The sequence below is a fragment of the Gymnoscopelus braueri genome (genome assembly GCF_963280865.1).
Source record: "Gymnoscopelus braueri genome assembly, chromosome: 16".
In the NCBI taxonomy this organism is placed as follows: Eukaryota; Metazoa; Chordata; class Actinopteri; order Myctophiformes; family Myctophidae; genus Gymnoscopelus; species Gymnoscopelus braueri.
Genome location: NC_137616.1, coordinates 12106364 through 12127216, shown reverse-complemented (window position 1 = coordinate 12127216; position 20853 = coordinate 12106364). Strand labels below are relative to the sequence as shown.

The window sequence follows — 20853 nt, the reverse complement described above, 5'->3', positions numbered from 1 at the left end:
TGTACCTCTACTCAAGTAAATTTTTTATTACAGACTTTTACTTGTAACAGAGTATTTCGACATTATTTATACATAGTATTGATACTTTTACTTAAGTACGAAATGTGAGTACTTTTTCCACCTCTGGCAGAAGCTATATACATAATGCTAAATTTTCCACATGTTTCTGCCTCCGAGGTCCTCACAAGGGTGTAAAGTACAAGTCACACCAATACACACACAAGGACTGGCAGGGCAAGGCTCCTCTGCTGCAGCTAGGCAACAGGCTTTTGTGCAAACTTTCAGGAACTCGGGACTTGGTTCAAAAACAAGAAATGCCAAACCCCTTGCTTTTCACACGACTTAAAAGGAGAGGAGGCCCCCGGGGACAAACTTATTAACAAGCACGACGCTGAAAAACAACTTCTCTCTCATGCAGACACAGGTTCATATCTATCTGTGTGAGTTTAGAACTCGGCAGACACTAAGGGCTGTCACCAATCATGATTTTTTTTGTGGTGAATTGTCATAAACATAATTGTGATTAATGATTTAATTGTGCTTTTGGCATTGAACATTTAATATACATATATAGAAATGACTGACAATAATCCAAATCAATATCTTACAATATGGCCAAAACAGGCTGTGCATTTAATAAGTGTATACTACCTGATCTATCTATCACAACAGTTGAATTTATACAGATGAATGGAAACGATTCTGATGATTTGCAAAGTAATTGTGATTATCTCAAATGATTGCCATGTAATAAGCTTGACAAGCAGGGGTGGACATTTTTTTTTAGGGGTGAATATATTTTTTACTTAAGTAAAAGTATCAAGACTGCAATATAGAAATACTCTGTTACAAGTAAAAGTCTGGAATAAAACATGTACTTCCGTAAAAGTGCAAAAGTATTGGCATCAAAATGTACTTCAAGTACCAAAAGTAAAAGTACTCATTATGCAGAGGGTCCCATGCATATCACACGTTTTCACATGTATAAAGTGTATAAAAATCCTTTGAAAATAGCACATCTACATGCTCACAACGCGTCGATTTAGCTTGTAGATCGGCTATTTTCAAATAGCCAAAGTATATAGGGCTGAAGTGGCTAATGAATGTTTTACAAAGTAACTCGTAACTAAAGTTTTAAAATAATTGTAGTGGAGTAAAAGTACAATATATTTTATAAGTAAAAGTATTGAAAATTGGAAATACTCCAGTAAAGTAAAAGTACCTCAAAAGTGTACTTTAGTAAATGTACTTAGTTACTTTACACCACTGTTGACAGGCCTAGAGTCGGGACAATCTGAAGGGAGAGACCACAACCCACTGGTAGCAGATATGTGCTTTTTCTTATCAAACGTGTGTATTGGTAATTAGATGGGAATGTGTGTACTGTAGTAGCCAGCTGGATTCGACTCCAGGTCTCCCAACATTGGACACAAAAAAATATAGCACTCACACAAAAGGGAATCGCCCCTGGCCAATGGACTTCTTGGGTTCTGAGCTACAGTCAGGGCTGCTCTGTGCAGGTCAAGGGAACCACATGGATTCAAAAACCTGTTTCTCCCGCATTAGGAAAACCGATGTGCATCTGGGCTACAGGCAGGGTTACTCTGTTCCCACCACGCTCCTGCCAGCAGGTGTTTGGTTTGGCAACGCAAACGGGGACACATAGCAACGCCTTGAGGGGACCCAGGTGTCACAAGAAAGTTTCCACATCAACCAACACAAGCATGGGAGGAGGGCCTCTCTTCCACACCCCATGTCCTCATGTCATGAGGTTCTCAAACACTGTCTTTAAAAAAAAAAGATTTTAAATAGCTTATCTACAAGCTCACAACGTGACGCGTTGTGAGCTTGTAGATCGGCTGTTTTCGAATATCCGAAGTATAAAATAGAGTTAAAAAAGTAAAAGTGATTTTGATGCTACATGTGTATTTACTCATTTTGCTGGGGACCCCCTGGAACCGCCTCAAGGACCCCTGGGGGTCCCCGGACCCCACTTTGAGAACCACTGGCTTACGTCTCTCTTCACTGTGAGTGAGTGTCTAGGGCTGTGTTCCGACTGCAGGCAAAATCTGATTTGTTTCACAAATACAGTCTGTAGGATTGACTGCCAAGTGATCCGATCGTATTTGTGTATTCAGACATCGTTGGTTGCTGTGGTAATGACATACTGTCTACGTGAGTAATGCTTTAACACATTAGCCCTATAGCGTCCCTACCTGGGCATCATAAGAGGCAAACGTTCAGCGAAAATAGCTGATCTACAAGCTCACAATGTGTTGTGAGCTTGTAGATCTGCTATTTCTGGGGAAGAGTTTACGGTGTAGAGGCGAAAAAGGAGAGGGCCGAGCATAGACCCCTGGGGGACCCCGTTTAAGTGATTAACTTGTACTCATATGCTGGTGTTGCTCGCCAAAAACAGCCGATCTACAAGCTCGCAAGGCACGCTAAGGCAAAAAAACGAATAATGTGAACACTGTCTAGTGGTCAGATTGTAGTCAGCATCCAGATAAGACTGACCAACACAGTAAAACATTAGCCATATTGGTTTATTCCATTTAGGCTTTCCTTATATAACACCATCTCCTTTTTTTAATTGCATTTCCAGCTACAATGAGTCTTGAATGCAGGGAGTGGGACTGTTTGATGTCAGCGAACAAACAATATGTTGTTTGTTGGGTGTTGGAGCCAGTGGCATTCATGTAATGTCTTTTGTAATGTGCAGTGCAGTGGTGGACTAGGTAGGTTACTCAACCCCAGTAGTACTTGAGTCAAAGTCCTAGCCAAATCCTATTTTATTTATTTATAGAAATATCTTTGAAGGGGAAAAAAAATATATATATAAAAAATATATATAGGATATAGGAAAGAGAGAGAGAGAGAGAGAGAGAGAGAGAGAGAGAGAGAGAGAGAGAGAGAGAGAGAGAGAGAGAGAGAGAGAGAGATTTACTCATGACAACAGATCCACGGCCCAAAATGGGTCGCAACTCTACGTTTGGGAAGCTGCACTGTTCTAATCTAATGTAACCTAATCTGTGCATTTCATCAGCTCTTGGCTTGAAAGCGATCAAGTTCACCCCATAGGCTTTTAGCACACTGAACGAGCCAGGCATCTGACTCTCTAAAGTATGAATGATTATCAGAACAGAAACCAAAGGAATGTGATTTTCAGTCCTCTTCAGATCTTCTATTGGAGAAATTCCTACTTGTTTGCTGACACAGTGATGGGAGGAGCCCCTCTGATAACCCCAGTGACACTGTCAAATCCTGAGTGTTAACTGAAAGTGATTATTATTATTTTTTTAATGCCGTCACTTGTATCTCCATATTTCAACTTTATATGTATTTGTATTTTGTAAACTAATGACATACTTCATCATACAAGAGTGTCTCACAAAAGTAGTGAAAATAGCAGATCTACAAGCTCACAACGCGTCACATCGTGACAATTTAATAGTTTTGGATGTACAAGGATTTCCCCTGACAGCGATGAAATGTAACCATACTCTCGTGGATGCAAATGGATAAATTAACACTGATGATTTTGCTGTGTAGCAGGCCTCCCCACTTGCCATAATTCCTCTTTGCTTCCAAGCCATTTAAGTCCTCTCACACTAGTTGAACTAGTTTGATGGCACAAGGGATAGCTTCATAAGATCATATTTACTGGTAAATGCTGTGCCCCACATACAGTAACTACACTAATTTATAGGATAGGATCACAGAAGTTACCTCACTCCCCTAGCACTGCACTCCTCTCATTTTCACCTTTGTTTGGCTTGACCACAAAAGTTAGGCCAGTTATTTAGATAGCATGCAGTTTAGAGACAGACGCTAGGTTTGATATTTACCTGGTATCCTAGTTTCTTTTAAGCACTACATTGTTCTCTTTGCACTCTACTACAGTATGTGTGTACTACTGTACTACTATTAGTATTTACCCTGTCGTTTGTTAAGTAGGTTTCATGCTTTCTGTGGTTACTCTGATTTCGCCCTTTTAACCCATTGAGACCTGAAGCCCATTCTACAAATGTCTTCTAAATCCCAACAGTTTTATGTTGCTATATCAGTGGTTCTCAACCTTTTTCATAATTGTCAAAGACCCCCAATTATATGCATTTGGTCGCGGACCCCCCACCGCAAAATATTTTGTTCCAGGGACCCCCAGAAGCAAAGATTTGAGTGAAAATGTTTGCTTTAAAAGAATATATATATTCAAAGATTTGCACACATTTTCAACATTTTTCAAAAATAGCAGATCTACAAGCTCGTAGCGCGGCACTCAGTGCTGCGCTATGAGCTTGTAGATCTGCTATTTTTGAATAGCCAAAGTGTAAAATAATGCTTTTTAGCTCAAATAAAAAAATTACACAGATGCGTTCCCGGTCTTAATGAATTAAGTGGCTCTGGGTAAGAGCGTTTGCTAAGTACAACTAAATAGTATTTTTTAAATGTAAAGGTTAGAGTTTCTGTCCAAAATGCAGTTAGGTGTATGTTTTACTCATATACAAGAACTAATGCATTATTTATTTTTTAAATATCTATGTAGGCTTAGTTAATGAAGCAAAGACTGCAGTCATGAATGGTCATACACAGAAATACTTGCCCAAACACATTATGTAGCTATAAATAGTCTACATTAAAGACAAATAGACACGTTTAATCTCATGATGAGAAGACGGTTCGGTTCAGCTGAGAAGGTTTTTTCTAGCTGAGAGCAAGCGAAGCAAAACAAAAACTACTGTACATGAAAAGTTTGTCAACAAAATACACTGCATAAATGAACAACCATGTCCCGGGCAGATGCTGAGTCGATGACACATAGATAATGTGTGCCGTTCCACATTGAGCAAGACAGATGCGTTATTCCCTATAGACGATGTTGTTACAATGAAGTAATGAGGTCACTGTCGCTTGGTATAGCTGTCAAGCTTGTCACCCTGACTGATAGGTGAGAAGACGACTGCACATCATCTGAGACACCGTGCAACACTTGATATTCAAGGCATGCCAGGAATTCAGGCAACGTCGGCCGCCTTTCAATACAGGCTATAGCCCGGAACACCATTCATGAATCCATCCAGCGTGGTGGGCTCCATTCATGTGTGGGAATTTCAGATTTAGAAAGAGAGGGAATTTTCCTTTCATTGAGTGACAAAGTTGTCTTAAAAAATGTGTAGTAACGTGCTTTGTCCTAGATGCCAGAGACGGAACTTTAGAAATTCCTGTTCTATAACATCGTCAACATGTAGCATAAGCCATTTAACTCCATTCAAATGTAGCATTCAATGTTTTAACACACCTGTGACCACTTGATCCCTACAGCATATGCTTAGTTGACCGAAGTCCCCAGGGGACTATACTTGGTCCCCTCCTTTTTTTCCCCTCTCGGGCCTAATAACAAATGTGGCTTCCCTGTGCAGTCAGTACTTGGAGGTCAGTCTGGAGCCATGAGGAAGTCCAGATTTGTGATGCTGATGTAAAAGATAGGGGGAAGGGGGAAGTTCACGTAGTACTCTGACATCATCAACTTGATGTCAGTCATCTCCGTATTTGGGAAAAGAAACTCGCATATCTTGGCCAAATTTGGGGGACATATAGACAAAACACTATTATAGACAGCTATCCCCGCCATTGCCATGCTGTAAAGAAAAATGGGTGGTATTTCTGTACGCTTTCCACAATGTGTTTGTTGAGAAAACAGATACAGAATTCTGCTCTACCATACAGCCAGTTTACAGCATGAAGAAATCTCTTAGAAAAGGAAGTCTCTACAGAAGAGAGGAATATTCCAAAATAACAGTTGGTCACTGAAAATTGGTGCTATCCCGATATAGTAAAAACGTATACATATTTAATGGTTAGATAAAATTGCTCATGGCCACATCCGTCCCTAATTTCCACAACATCTCTCGCATCCACTTGAGACAAACAACACAGAGAGAGAGAGGGGAACTTAACGAACATCAACAACACAACAACGTGCACGCATATGAAACGCGCTAAAATTAACACGATTGCTCAGGGCCATACAGCAGAGCCAGCCTGATGTACCTTCCGTTATGTGGGTCATTCTCTCGCTCTGTTTGTGCAGAAGCTCTCGCACAAACACCACAAAGGAAGCGCATCTTGATACAGCATAGCATGGTGCTCTGGGGGGGCACGGGGATTGAACTGTGAGAATGTGTGAGAGGAGATCTAATATGCCGAGTCTGTGATTCATGCCATCCATGATGACTTACATAAGGAGCGAGCTAAAACTACAACTGCATGTCGTCACTGTCAACCTCGTATCCATATTTCATATGTTTTATGTTTTTTTCATAAATGAATGCCCCATTTTATACTTCGTCCTATGGCAGTGGCATGCGCATGCCTTTGCGCAAAGGTAGAGAAAATTGCTGATCTACAAGCTCACAACGCGTCAAGATGCGACACTTTAAGATAACGTTTTTTTTGCCACTAATTACATTCCCAAATACGGATACCAGGTTTCATTCATATTTTGTCACGATCTGGTGGTGTGGTGAGGACCCAAATGCAGACAGCCAGGCAGAGTAGTGTTCAAACCCAAGATTGGGATTTTATTACAGACTAACATACAGACAGAGGATGTGACACAAACAATGATCCGACAAGCACTGACTGGGGAACAAGACTAATATACACATGAGGGCTGATTACACATGAGATACAGCTGGAGAAGACAACATAGAACCAGAACGACTAGAACACAACATAGAAATACAACACCTACACGGGCACAGTCTGAGACTGTGACAGTACCTCCCCCCCACGGGACGACTTCCAGGCGTCCCAGAACCGAAGGGGGGGGGGGGGCCAGAACCTCCGGGGGGGAGAGGGCAGAGACAGGACCGGGGGGCGGAGCGCTGCCAGGGCTCTGCGCTGAGGGCTTCGGCGCAGAGGGCGCAGGCAGGGCAGGAAGAAGAGGCGCGGGTCGAGGCCGGGATGGCCACCCGGGTCCGGCCGGACAGCGGCAGGGGAAGTCCGGAATGGCAGGCGAGGAACCGGGGCAGAGAAGAGGAGCTCGAGGCAGGACGGCCGCCGGGAACCAGCCGGAAGGCGGCCGGAGAGGCCCGGACGGCAGACGAGGAGCCGGGACAGAGACAGGGAGGAAGTGGCCAGCAAGGGCTCTGGCACGGCTCATCGTGAAGACGCTCAACGTGGAGCAGAGGGCACATGCTGGTCAATCAGGGAGGACATCAGGGAAGACGGTTAGCCAGGGCTCTGGCGCGGAACATCTTCCAGACGCATCGACGCGGAGCAGAGGGCACAAGCTGAACGTCAGGGTAGGAGAGGACATCTCCACATCAGGGTGGATGGGTAGTAAGGGCTCTGGCACAGTGGAGCAGAGAGCACCTTTAAGTGGCCAGCAAGGGCTCTGGCGCGGGTCATCATTTGGACGCTCGCCGCGGGGCAGAGGGCACATGCTGGTCGGCAGGGCAGGAGGGTAGGTAGGGGTCTCCAGGTCAGAGGAAGGCCAAGGTGTGTGGTGCTGTCCGCTGGGTCCAGTCTGGTCGGATCATTCTGTCACGATCTGGTGGTGTGGTGAGGACCCAAATGCAGACAGCCAGGCAGAGTAGTGTTCAAACCCAAGATTGGGATTTTATTACAGACTAACATACAGACAGAGGATGTGACACAAACAATGATCCGACAAGCACTGACTGGGGAACAAGACTAATATACACATGAGGGCTGATTACACATGAGATACAGCTGGAGAAGACAACATAGAACCAGAACGACTAGAACACAACATAGAAATACAACACCTACACGGGCACAGTCTGAGACTGTGACATATTTAAGTTAACCAATGAAAAGTATTAACAAGAACTAGTGACTAAATAACTAATAACTACATTGCATTATAGGTTTTGGACAAACAAGATTTCTGCCCGACAGCGGGCCTATTTCAGCTGAAGATGGAACATTTTCACAGCTCCGGATTTGTCCTGTTACATTATGTAGAAGTGCAGCCATGCTACTATGCAGTGGTGGAAAGAGTACTCAAATTCTTTACTTAAGTAAAAGTACCAATACTGCAATATAAAAATACTCTGTTACAAGTAAAAGTCCAGAATAAAAAAATTACTTGAGTAAAAGTACAAAAGTATTGGCATCAAAATGTACTTAAAGTACCAAAAGTAAAAGTACTAAATATTTGAAAATAGCCGATCTACAAGCTCACAACGCGTCGCGATGCGACGCGTTGTGAGCTTGTAGATCTGCTATTTTCAAATAGCCTATGTATAAAATAGGGCTGAAGTGGTTAATGTATGTTTCATTATATCATAGTTTATATCTGCAAAGTAACTAGTAACTAAAGTTTTCAAATAATTGTAGTGGAGTAAAAGTACAATTTCTGCCTCTGAGATGTAGTGGAGTAGAAGTAAAAGTATACTCAAGTAAATCAAGTAATACTCAAGTAAAGTACAAATACCTCAAAATTGTACTTAAGTACAGTACTTAAGTAAATGTACTTAGTTACTTTCCACCACTGCTACTATGTACCAACAGTAAACTCACAAATACCTGACAACCCCTTTGCAACACAGTGTTGCGGGTCAGGAGAAAGCCAAGTAGAATATATAATTCTTTATTGTATAAGACACTGATCTGTCATCTTTTCAAAGCCGTGTAAATGGGGAGCAACAGCGCACAATTAGATTTTTTCACCATGTCACTCACAATTTAACCCATTCAATCCCGGAACGCATCTGTGTCATTTTAGATTTCTTTGGTTATTCAAAAATAGCAGATATACAAGCTCATAGCGCGGCACTGCTATTTTTGAAAAACTCTTTGAATATATATTTTTTAAAGCAAACATTTGTAAAATATTTTGTTCCAGGGACCTCCAGAAAGCAAAGATTTGAGTTACAAATGTTTGCTTTAAAAAATGTAAATTCAAAGATATGCACAAAAGATTTTTCAAAAATAGCAGATCTACAGGTTCATAGCGTGGCACTCGGTGAGCTTGTATATCTGCAATTTTTGAATAGCCAAAGTATAGAATAATGATTAAAGTGTTTAAAATGACAGACACTTTCTCGGTCTTGATTGCTTAAGGAGAAACTTTCTCCCCTCCCAGTACTTGTCTAGAGACCCAGCTAGGCAGAAGTTGGCACGTGGCCATGACCAAGACCTACAGAAGTGAAAGTAAAAAAGTGACCAGAAGAACTGAAGACAAACAAACATGTTTTTCTCTTGACCAGGTTCCTGGCAGTGAAAAGGGCTGGAGATTCCCTCGACGTGACCAGATAATTAACCACTTAAGCCCTGATTTTTAAATCCATCGTACGATGATGTCGTTCATGTGAGTTTGTAGATCAGCTATTTTTTTTGTAATAGAAAGAGTTCTTCTGCACACCTACTTGTGCGTACGGAAAAAATCTACATGAAAAGACTGATAAGTTCTTTATTCAATAATACAACTTTTGTAAGTGGAGACATCTTCCTCTTTTGATGCAATTTCTGTGATAAAAAACAATTACATTTTTGAAAGTTGTTGACATGCCCAAAATAGGGACGCCAGGTTGAAAGTGGTTTTAATGACAAGAGAGCAGGCCAGGAAGCGTTGTCCCCATGCCTCCCTTCAGTGATTCATTATGACCATTATTATTATGGTCCTTTAAACCGTTTTACTGTGTAGAGTGTTCCCCTCACTGGTTGTAGGATGAGGGATCTGTGTGACATTAGTGGCCATCACATCCAACCAGTGACAAGTGGTGGAAAGTAACTAAGTACATTTACTCCTTGAGCTCAAGTACTGTACTCAAATACAATTTTGAGGTATTTTTACTTAAGTATTCAATTTTTTTTAATACCAATGAATCAGGCCACGGACCCCGATTTGAGATGATTTTGTGCCAGAGACCCCAATAAAAAAAGGTTGTTGTTATATTAATCATTGTCATATACATCCTCTCAATAGGTAACTTCTAGCTGGTTTTCCTTATTATCCTAACCCCCCAAGGACCCATGGGGGTCCCTGCCTGGACCACACTTTGAGAATTACTGCTGCAAGTATATACATAGCTGCTTTTACTTAAGTAAAAAATAATCGGAGTTAGCATGTCTTTCCACCACTGTTTAACAGTGAGATGTGTGACAGCCAGGAGTCGCCAGAATAGTCGCCAGAATAGTCGCCAGAATAGTCGCCAGAATAGAATAGGATTGTCCTTGCTGCCACCACAACACAACACAACCCACCCTACAGCCCTGTGTGCCACTCTCCAGCTCTGCCATCTGTCTTTCCTTGCTCCACCAGAAGTTCCTCTGGGGCCGAAGAGAGCCGGGGCCAGATTAAAACAATACTTTGCTCCCTCGCTAATCCCAAAGATCTGTTTCAGCTCTACTGTACTGTAGCTGGCTTGCCACAGCAGTGGACATACAGCTGGTGAAGACTGAAGGGAATGCATGGATCTTTGGGCAAAGATCAGTGGTGGAAAAAGTATTCACATTTTTTACTTTTTTGTAGAAGTATCAATAGTGCAATATAGAAATACTCTGTTACAAGTAAAAGTACGGAATTCAAAATGTACTTGAGTAAAAGTACAAAAGTATTGGCATCAAAATGTACTTAAAGTACCAAACGTAAAAATACTCATTATGCAGAATATCCCATTTTAAGTTTTCAAATGTATACAAATCTTGTCTACGGAGCTTGTAGGTCGGCTATTTTCAAATGGCCTAAATGTATATAGGGCTGAAGTGGGTAATATGTTTTGTAATAATAATCATCTACAAAGTAACTAGTAACTAAAGTTTTCAAATAATTGTAGTGGAGTAAAAGTACAATATTTGCCTCTGAGATGTAGTGGAGTAGAAATAAAAGTATTGGAAATTGGAAATACTCAAGTAAAGTGCAAATACCTCAAGATTTGATTTTTGTCGTTCGACAAAAGCCTTGTTCGACAAAATCCCTATTTCATATTTGTATGTTTTTTTTCATACATAAATCATTGCCCCATTCTATACTGTTACATGCCAGTGTCGTGCTAAAGTAGCTAAAATAGCCAATCTATAAGCTCACAACGCGTTGCGATGCATTGTGAGCTAGAAGATCAGCTATTTTTGAGAATGTTTGAAAATATAGAAAATTGGCTCGCATGATGACATGTCCAAAATAGGGATGCCAGGTTTAAAGTGGTTAAGTCTGTCTGTGATATTTTACAAGTATTAACAAAGGCTTGTGAGTAAACAATAACTACAGTACATCGGAGCAACCAGAAAAAATGAGGTACACCGGCTAGAGGTTTTTCCATTTCCTGAAAAGTAACGGTTTTAAACATACAAAAAGGTTTCCACCCGACAGTGATGATATACTATTGCACCATGACTAATACAGTATAGTGTGTGCTGAACATTGGCGAACAAGAGCATGCACGCTCACTCGCTCAGCTCTGGAAAAAGTTTTCAACCAATAGTAGCAAGTGATGCATTTTGGGGTTGGAAGCTCCGGGCTAATTCGGTTGGCAGCGTTCTCTTATCAGTCAGGCTGTAAGCCTTATATAGAATGGTTATTAAAAAAGGAACATTCATATTTCAACATTGCAGAATCATTAACCACGTTTTACATAATTTTGACCCTCTGGGCTACATCAGTTTCCTAAACATATTAGTACTGTAATGCAAAGCGCAGTTGGAACTCATTTTCTATCTTTCTATCCTCGGTGGACGTCACAAACCTAGCATGCAGACTTGCGAGGAGCACCAGACTTGCGAGGAGCGCCAGACTTGCTCCGATTCGCAAGAAACTCGGCACAAACACTGGTCGAGGGTCTGCCATCAGAATTGAAACACCAGGGCCCCTGGGTACCACAGGCTTACCGTTGCTGAACATTGTTCAGGGGTCTGCCATGACATTAATCACAGCCAGGAGCCACATCAGGCCAAGGCTCACTATTGCTCCAATCTGCACCAAACTTGGCACAAACGCTCTTCAGGGTCTGTCATGACAATAGTCACTCCAGGTGGCCATGTTAGGGACCCCCAGGGGCCACAGGCACACCATTGCTCCAATCCTCACCAAACTTGGCACAAATGCTGTTCAGGGGTCTGTCACACCAAATAGCCTAAATTGTACACATACTGTATGGGACATTACAGCAGTGTTACATCAGTGTCTAACATTTCAAATGGCCATAACTCGGTCGGTGACCATTGCTCTGATCAGCGCAATATAGGACTGGATTTGAAGGCATGCACAGTGGCATGAATATCTAGCTATTGTCTATGTCTGCCGTTGTCTATGTGTGTGTGTTCATTTTGCTACTTTACCAAAAAGTAATCTTCAGGAGGACACTGAGTTGCACTCTGAAACACAATGCTTTAGAGCCAACCCCTCCTCTATGTGGCATCCATGTTTACTTAGAAATTAAGATTTAATTCCAAAATGTTTGAACAGAAAAGTGACGCCCACACCAAAATGAAAAATGTGCAAGCATTAAGAGAGATGATTTTACAAAGTGAAACCTTCTGTAGACAAAATAACCTTTTACTTAAAGGTTAACTAATAACTAACAACTAATATAACATTTTTGTACGTGTAGATATTTTAAGTCTTCACTTGTCAGTCTAATCATGTGACTTGTGACATTAAAACCTGTCTGTATTCCTATCTCTGTTGACAATCACTCTTAATAGTCAGCCCTGTTCAGACTGCATGGCAACCCAAATCCAGCCCACATCTTATTTGCAATTCAGATTTGAGTCGGATTGGTTCTACACAGTCTGAACAATTAAGGAATGTAAGGAAATTTACATTCAAATCAGGATTTGAATCTGATTTGCAAAAATCGTGTTTTTTTGCTGTTCAGACTGCATAAAAACAATGCGACTCCAATCCAGATAGGACACAAATTGGATTTGAGCTGCCAGTCTGATCTAGCCTGGTTCCAGACGAATCTGCCTTTGCAAAATCGCATCGCACTTTAGCCCTCGGCAGATTAGGTCTGGCCCCCCTCCATAGAGATCTCATTTCTCTCCCGCCGAGGTTGTGCGGGACCAACCAGGGCCCAGTATCCAAATGTGGGCGGGCTTATCACCTTATTTGGAGCAATGACGTACAAGGAAGCACTGCTCTGATTGGTTCGTATAAAAGGAAGCACTGCTCTGATTAGTTTAGGTCTAACCAATAGAGTCCGTTTGGATCTTTTTGTAACCGCCCCTTGGAAAAGAATCTAACGTTGATAGGGACCAGACTAATATCCACGCAGTGTGTCGTGTGATATTGTCTGGCCACGTGAGGCTAAGTCTGATCAGGACGTCTACTCTCTCCATCCCATCAAACCAGCACATACAGTAGATCCCTTTCTGCATATTATATTAAGTGTTTTATTATGTTCTATGTGCCGTGTAGTAACATCTGCTGTATTGCATCTTATTAAGAAACAAGATTGGCTTTTATTGTTGCCAAGCTTGTAGATTCGTTTTTATTTTCACCATATTTACACCTAATATGACATGCCCAGAATAGGGACTAGGGTTCAAGTGGTTAAATAATAGAAAAGCTAAATCCTCTTATGCCCTACAGTATATCAAATTCTCACAGTCCAAGCAATGAGAAGAGTGTGGTGTTTGGGTGCCCCTGGAACACAGTGGGGGCATGTTATCGTGTGTGTTATGACGGCTGCTGAAGGCAATAACCTTCTCATGAGATTGTGGTAGGAACCGTAGGATTATGGTATGTTCACTGGTTTTGTCTGCCGGCCACTAAGTTCTCCTTGCGTGTGTGCGTGCGTGCGTGCGTGCGTGCGTGCGTGCGTGCGTGCGTGCGTGCGTGCGTGCGTGCGTGCGTGCGTGCGTGCGTGCGTGCGTGCGTGCGTGCGTGCGAGGCCAGTGTGTTTGTGTGTGCGTGTGAGGCAAGTTTACTTTCCAATACCTAATGTTTGTCACATCATGATAATATCTTATCTTGCTGTCTTAGGTGAGGTTAGTCTTTTTTTATATCATATTTTCTGCCCAGCACAAATAAAGTCACATAGGATAGGTGACACAAGATGTCCTCTTCCCTTGCAGACCAAAACTTTAAACATGAAGGTCATTCAAGGCAAGGGACATAAATAATCATGATAAGAGTGTAGAACAAATACCTTCTTTCAATATTTAACAAATAATACTAATAAATAATTATAATAATGAATTATAATAATTATATTAATAACAGATAAACATTTTCATTTAATTTTAAATTTTGTCTTGTTTAAAAATAATCAAACTAACAACAATTCTCACTACAATAGGCCCAGAAGGTACAATCACTTCTTACCCACTTAAACCCTATATACACAACCCGCCGCATTGTCAGCTTGTAGATCTATTATTTTCGCTGAATGTTTCCCTCAGAATAGGGACACTGGTTTCATGTGATAAACACTTAACCTGGCATTCCTATTTTGAAAACATTACAAAAATAGTAGATCTATAAGCTCACAAAGCATCTATTTTCGCTATTTATCATACGATGAAATGGTTAAGATGTATATTTTAGCAAGCATTACTGTGGCACTAGATGACCCCTCTGTGTAGCATCATACATCAGTAAGGTCTAATTTATTCTCTATCTTACGACCGGGCCATAAGGATAAGGATAAGGATAATTCCTTTTAACAGGACATTCATGAAAGTCCTTGCGGGCTTGTTTCCAATGAGGGCCTGTGAGCAATTAGGGGTTAAGAGTCTTGCACAGGGACAAATTTCATTTAATCGACACATATGCTGGCGTGGCCTGGAATCGTACCTGGGGCAACCAGGACCTCTGGCTCCCTAGGCGGGCTCACTAACCACTCAGCTATGGCCGCCCCCATTCGGCAGCAATAACAGATTTTTGACAAGTGACACGGTTCTACAACAAAGTATGAATTAGGTTTAAGACGAAATGACCTCACGAGACCCCGGTCAATCTAGTTATCATCTGTTTGGACCGGCTTCATTGTCCAGGGCCACTGAGCAGAAAGGACCCCTTGTCTTCCTCAACAAGAGTCCTTTCCTTTTAGAGACGTGGTACAATGAGCTTCACCACCCATGAGCTGTGTTAAACACACATTCACTAAATCACAAGCGTGGAGCCTTTTGAGAGTGCAGCCTACACACACACACACACACACCCATCATGGTGGCCTGATGATGCACTGGTAAAATCCTCATTGTTAATTGAACCACTTTGAACCTGGCGGCCCTTGGGCATGTCATTATAGGCGAAAACATTTGCAAAGTGTTCAAAGGTGTGTGCAAATCGCTGATCAGATCTATATAAGCTCACACACAGTGCATTGCGAGGTGGTAGATTGGCCATTTTTGAGAGATTTATTTTATTTTAAAAATATTTATGTCCTATCCGGGACTGAACCCGGGTCCTCCTCACAGAGCCAAATTTTCTACTGCCTATAGCTAACCCGGAACGCCCGCTTGGGCAGGGGAGAGATTACGTTTGGGCTTCAGGCAATACCTCTTCTCAACCAGTAGTGGTCCTATACCTGAACACAGGGTCTAAGCTCATATTCCTAATAGCTCCCCTGGCCAAGAGGCTTTCCCTTTTGTTTGAGCGGTTTTCCCAAACATTCAAGTGGTGGTGGTGGTGGTGGTGGTGGGGGGAGGGGGTGTAGTTGAGTTCATGCCTTGCCACAGTCTCTGGTGAGTATGTGTCAGCTGAGGCACAGTCTCTCTCTCTCACACACACACACGCGCACGCACACTCGCACGCAGGCACGTACGCAAAACTCACACGCACACGCACACGCACACGCACACACACACACACACACACACACACACACACACACACACACACACACGCACACGCACGATATCCCCTCTTCCTTTGTTTGCACAGTCTCTTTTCACATTGCTCATGAAAAGAAGGACCAAACACTAACATCACCCCCTCTTCGTAAATCCTTTGCACAGAAATAATAATAATGATGGCAGATGCAGTCTCCTTATTCTGAAAGACCTACTGGGGGCCTTGGACACCGACAAGAGCTCATTGTTTCAAGGTACCAATAAAGGGGTTTTAGAGTCCCCTCAAGGCAAGAGAGTAAAAGGGAAAGCTCCTTCTCTCTCTGCCACAAAGCTATTCACTTGCGTCTTTCTTGAATTGCCCACACACACCAGGCAGTAATGCTATGACAAATAGACCAGTATTCTAATGGGTTTGTCCAATTATGTCCGCTCCTAAAGCAGGTTTTATAATGCTGTGAGTGAATGTGAATCTCATTCCAAAGTGAACGTATATTTTAAGAATAAAATAATGGAAGAAAAAAAGCCTCAAAAGCGAAAAAATCTGAACTAATTTGCACCTGACAAACACCCAGAGCCTAATATCAATTCCCCCAAAAATTGCAGTCACAGACCACAAAAATGTGTTTGGCTATGACCCCCATTTGAAAAGAGCTTGTGCCAGCTGGGGACCCCATAAGCGAAGATTTATCATTCAGCCTGTAGATCGGCTATTTTCGAACAGCTTAAAAATAGGGCTTAAGTGTTAAAAATCACACCCTGTGTGAAGTGGGCGGTGTCTTGCTAGCTAATCACAATACTGAATGGAGTCAACCAATCATGTACAAAAGATAAATACATTTATTGAAACACTCTTTATGATGGACAAAACCATAACTTGAAAAAAACAAATTTTGGTTTTTTTCAAGTTATGTTTTCTTATATAGGGCTATGCACATGTGTCATGTGACACTGGCCAATCACAGTCCTGAATAGACTGTGATTGGCCAATCACAGCGCAGGATAATTGTACAAATTTCCTGGGCCCAGATCACAGCGCAGGAAAATGTACATTTTTCCAAATCTCACTTATAGGGGCGGTTTCACCGCCCAAAAATGGTTCATTCATTTTGCTAGTAAGGACCCCCCCCCAAACCCCCTCAAGGACCCCTGTCGGGTCCCCGGACCCCCACTTGGGAGATCCAGTGGCCTGTAGCATTCATTGTCTCACCATCTGACAGTCAAATCTAATTATCAATTTTTCTGCATCGACTCTCTCCGCATATACAATTATTTCTGGAGCCTTTCAAATGGGGTTACGCTCCTCTGGACGTCCATTAAGGCCCATTATGTTTCCATTACACACCTGGTGCCCCCCTGACCCCGGCAGCATAACAGTCCACTAATCAGCTCCCTGGGGGCTCGACAGACGGATAGACGAGCAGAGAGGGGCGTTCATATGGTTCATACACAATCTGGGCTGTGAGGAGGACGCGTTGATTAGGATGCTGCTGCATGGAGCAGTGATTCTCAACCTTTTCAATGTCAAGGGCCTCCAGTCTGATAGGCTATGCATTAGGCCACTTGGGGCCCCATTTTATACCATTTGTTATCTCTGGGACCCACTGTAAAATTATCAGTGTTCATTTAACTCTGAGAGTGTACTAATCCCCCCCACCCTTTTTATATTATTTTTTTTTTTTTACCCTCCTTTCCCACCCTTTTTCTACTCTTATAGTGCTTTATATTTGTTGATGATATTTAATTTAGGTGTTAATTGTATGCTATGTTGATGAATTGAATACTGCATAGGACCTCAATGGAAACAAGTCCACAGGACATTTTTGGGTTATCCTTAATAGCTCAAGTGTATGACTGTACCCGCACTGTACTGTTCATTTCGGTCCAATAAAGTATTCAATCAATATAATCAATCAATAAATCAATCAATCAAATCATGGAACCAAATGGACCTGTGATCCATTTGTACACTCTCTCAGAGTTACCAACCCAAAAGGGTCCATTTGGACCCCTGGTTGTACACGGACCCAATGTTGAGAAACAGTGGCATAAGGTTAGAAGACTGCAGAATAAACATGGTTGGTCTAACAAAAATTGAGTAGGCCTAAATCTACATAAAGAAATAATAGGGTAGTTAGTAGACTAATCTACTCTGACAGATAAGCTAAAGTGTTATTTGTAAACTTGTGTTATGGCTAATGTATAGGAGTTGTGATGTTCTTATAGAGCCTACCCTACCTGCTGTGTGTAAGTGAAGTTGTTAAAATCATTCACTTTGGAATTAGGTCTTGGGAGTTGGAGTATTTTCACTTCAGCTCGACTTTGTTTCTTAATATTTTAACTGACCTAATTCACTCATGTACGTGCACTGAATTTCCCTGAACACTCCACACCTTTTTTTCCCAGGATAGTCTCATTCACTTAAAAATAGGCTACGACTACAGAGTTACAACAAGTGAAGAAACGATCTGATCTAATCTCTGATCTGACCGCAGAGTAATAAGAACACTGGGTGAGTCCACACGCTTTGCATTTATAGCCTCACATGCAGTCAGACCAAACAAGCAGCCTATCCCACAACATGCGTTGTAGTTTAGAGGAAAAACAACAACAAAACCAGTGTAATAAAAGCAAACAAACCTCGGCCTCATTTGGGTTGAAGTTTACGTGTTAAATCCTTTTTCCTGGGACGTTTTTCCAGAGCTTATTATATCGGACGGGTGCGACCGACGATAGAGGAATGAAAAGCAGAACCACGGAGAGCAGAGACAGACTAAAACCTGACGGACTCTCCGAGCAACAAGAAGAATCCCAAAGCAAAACGACGAGAAAGTGAAAACAATCGCGTCGCTGCTGCGCTGCGCAGCCGCTTCCTTCAGGACGCTCCTCACCCGCACCAGTCACAGCGCACCCACCACCGCCTCCTCCCGCTCTGAGCGGTCATTTAATTTGCATGTCAATGGTCCCAGTGACAGGTCCTGTCAATAAGGTGAACTGAGATTCTGACTACAGTCCAACTTTCTCCAAATTAAACGCAGTCCTTTAGTTAGTTCCATTCCTCGCTGCTGGGTCGTTTGCGGCTGCCGCTGCAGCTCAGTGCAACTGCCGCGAGTCCTCGTCGCTGCTGCCTCTTCCAACGAAAACTATTAACTACCTCTGTGGTTCATCATTAACTTTGGCCGAACAACTCGGAAATAGTCTCTGTTGATGGTCTGTAGAGTTGTTTAAAATGTGTGTTCTCAACCTCGCAATTGGAATGATTGAAAACTCGAAAAAGTGCTCCTCGGAGCCTCCGTGGAGCAGGTCTCCGCCAGGTCAGGTGGGTTATTGTGGGCCAGCAATGTTCGGATATCGACAATCAGGATGAAATATGAAAAATCAGATCCGTCCTGATTGCATGAGTAGAGATTCTGTGAGAATGTAAATCTGATTCTGAAGAAGTAATATCCAAAAATGTGTTTTACAAAAATCAGCCTCCTGGTGGCGCTATAACAGGCCTATCTGAAAAATAGGGAGCATGCATGCATGGTTTTGCTGCCATCAGGCCAACGGTGCTGGAGATTGGCTACAGCTCTAATTCACATTTCACAAAGTGTGTGTGCTGTGTGCATGTGTGTGCTGTGTGCATGTGTGTTTGTGTGTGTGTGTGTGTGTGTGTGCGTGCGTGCGTGCATGCATGCGTGCGTGTGTGTGTGAGAGAGAGAGAGAGAGAGAGAGAGAGAGAGAGTGACACCATACAGTGCTGTGCAAGAGCTGATATTCTTCCTTCATGCTGGCTGAAGGGTCCTTTCTTAGCCATGCACATTTGATAGAATTTCGTTTTTGGGTGGTACACACACATATTATAACTATGGGTACACAGCTATTAGGTTTTTTGGGCGGTGAAACCGCCCCTATAAGTGAGATTTGGAAAAATGTACATTTTCCTGCGCTGTGATCTGGGCCCAGGAAATTTGTACAATTATCCTGCGCTGTGATTGGCCAATCACAGTCTATTCAGGACTGTGATTGGCCAGTGTCACATGACACATGTGCATAGCCCTATATAAGAAACCATAACTTGAAAAAAACCAAATTTTGGTTTTTTTCAAGTTATGGTTTCGTCCATCATAAAGAGTGTTTCAATAAATGTATTTATCTTTTGTACATGATTGGTTGACTCCATTCATTATTGTGATTAGCTAGCAAGACACCGCCCACTTCACACAGGGTGTGATTTTTTTTTTACTCATATGCCTATTTGAAGCCCTATTAGGCCCAGAGGATGAATTGCAAAAATATCCAAAATACAAGCTCACTTGTCAGCTTATAGATCTTACCGTATTTGTTATTTTAGCTATTTAAAAAAAGAAAGACATTTAAAACAGTTCAAAATGTTGGGCGGATATTTTTGGACAATAGTGATTTTTGTTGGGAAAATATGCGCCCATAATGCCATGCCCCGAATTTGGACGCCAGGCTGAAAGTGGTTAAACAGTGTGCTTAGACGTGACATCTGAGCACGTCGCCTTTTTTTTGTCTATTTCTTTTCGGCATCTACCTGCCCTCCAGGTATGCAGACCAGAGTGGGGCCCCGTCCCGGGGTAGAGGGAGGGTGTGTCTCTGAAACAACCTGGATGTCTCATTCGTCTTCTCTTTGTGCTCCTCTTCACCTGCCCGTCACTTCCAGACAATAGCCTCCCGAAGAATGGAATTCAATATTAGATCAGTATACATAGTAGCTACACCGTGAGAGTGTCAATTAATGCGCCCATCGTAAATCTGCATTGCAATATGGCTATCATTACAAATTCTTAAGCTGTGGAAACGTTATCGTCCCATCCGATGAGTCAGAGATATGTAGGCTATGGGACCCATTCTCAATTACATTGCACTGTTAACCCAAAGGCTTGTACAGTAGCCTACTGATCCTGGCACAAAGCTCTGAACTTAATGGAACTGTCACAGCAAAACCTCTCTCACGCATATAAGGCACCGATAGTAGGTGAATGTCGAAAGAGGATAAGCCACTGGTAGCTTAGAAACCGATACGCTATATATGAAAAAGAAATGAAGGACATCAGAATAGATTCAGATTCATGAGCTTTG

The 20853-nt window shown here is 42.3% G+C and overlaps 1 protein-coding gene across 2 annotated transcripts in view; it reads right to left on the bottom strand.

Annotated features, from left to right (window-relative positions):
* The window catches only part of ankrd6b (ankyrin repeat domain 6b), a 62992-nt gene extending 44420 nt beyond the window's left edge, over positions 1–18572 (bottom strand). For both annotated transcript variants that reach the window (XM_080452553.1, XM_080452554.1), the window contains exon 1: positions 18406–18572. The gene's annotated coding sequence lies outside the window, so the exon portion shown is untranslated. The remainder of the gene's footprint in view (positions 1–18405) is intronic.
* Between the last annotated feature and the right edge of the window lie 2281 nt (positions 18573–20853).